The sequence below is a fragment of the Elephantulus edwardii genome, unplaced genomic scaffold (genome assembly GCF_000299155.1).
Source record: "Elephantulus edwardii isolate Elephantulus edwardi_28Jun2011 unplaced genomic scaffold, EleEdw1.0 scaffold00157, whole genome shotgun sequence".
Lineage (NCBI taxonomy): Eukaryota > Metazoa > Chordata > Mammalia > Macroscelidea > Macroscelididae > Elephantulus > Elephantulus edwardii.
This window is the reverse complement of record NW_006399907.1, coordinates 2,655,129-2,656,714: the sequence shown is the minus strand read 5'-3', so window position 1 is coordinate 2,656,714 and position 1,586 is coordinate 2,655,129.

Below are 1,586 nucleotides of genomic sequence, written 5' to 3'. Positions count from 1 at the left end.
AAAAATAATAACAACAAAACAGCCTATCCAAAAACCTCATCAACAAAGACTCAAGAGACATCTACACTAATGTTCACTGCACTGCAATACTATTTGCAATAAACAAAAACCAGAAACAATCTCAATGTTCATCTAAAGGAGCTCTGGTGGCTTAGGGATAAGAAGCTACACTGCAGTCCCAAAGGTGTCAGGTTTGAATCCACCAACTTCTCCATGGGAGAAAGATGTACAGTCTCCTCCTATGAGATTTATTGCCTCTGAAAACCTGCTGAAGTGTCAGTTATGGGTCAGTTCAGACTCTAAGGCACACAATAACTGCCAGCCTATCAACAGATGAATGGATAAATAAAAATGTAGTCTATCCAGACAATGGACTACAACTCTGCTAGTAGGAGAAGTGAAGCCTTGATACATGCTACAATATGGATGCAGTGTGAAGACACAATGCTGAGTGAAATGCTAAGTCTATCACAGAAGTGTAAGAGCTCACTTATATAAAAAGATAAAAGTATAAAAATGAAAGTTTATTAGTGGTCACTAGGGGCAGGAAGGAAGAGGGAAAAGAGTGAGTATCAGTGATAGAATTATATTGATGAAGGGTAAGATTGAAAAGTCAATTATTTTAATCGCTATCAATAAGTTGTACACATGTAAAAAGTTGATCCAGCAAACTTGTATGATACACGTATTTGTAACAACAACAAGGAAAAGAAAGAATTAGCTGTTAAGGTTAGTTTATATGCATTAAATTTCATGAGAGGTAGTTCCTTGGTTTGGAGGGTCAGGATCATGATTTCATGGACAACCAGGTTAATTAGCCTGAGAATGTATTCGATGCTTTTGTTCTATTTCCTAGTTGTTATGAAAAGCCTAGGCTTTTAAAAAACTTGTAAGTGGCCATTCATGGCATGACAATTGGTCTCAATCCAACTGGGCAAGAAAGGAAGAAGAATGATCCTGATGAGTGGAGGAAAGGGATTGTGCGGTCTCTATGAATAACTGCCTCTTTTGCCATGAGATCAGAACGAGGTGGTGCCATGACTAGTATTACTGAACAAAAAATCCAGAACAAGAGTCCTGATGAAAGGACATAAATGCACAGAATTGAAAATCCTTACAGATGCCTGTCTGTCTGGGCCAATGGGGAAACCATTATCCTGAAAATAATATTTAAAATTTAAGCCAAAACTCTTCTTTTACTTCTTAAAATTAAGTAATAGTTCAACTTAACTAGTCAAATAGGTCTCCTTTGAGCATTATGTTCTTTTCAGAATTATCTACATGGGATTAAAGTGACAGCATCAACTCAAAAGATTCAATAGGAGTCTTAGGGGGCTGTGTGTTTAAGGTAATGAGAGGAAGAACTCAGAAAAGGAGAGAATGGTTGCACAACTCAAAAAAAATGTAATCAATGTTAGGATATTGTGTATGTAAAAATGGTTGAATTGATGTGTGTTTCTACATGTGTCTTCAACAACAAGATTTTTTTTGGGGTTTTTTTTTAAATTTTTTTTCATTTATTATTAATTTCAATTAAAATTTACAGAGAGTTTGGATTTCCTTTCATTCATTTTTGCACTTTTCTC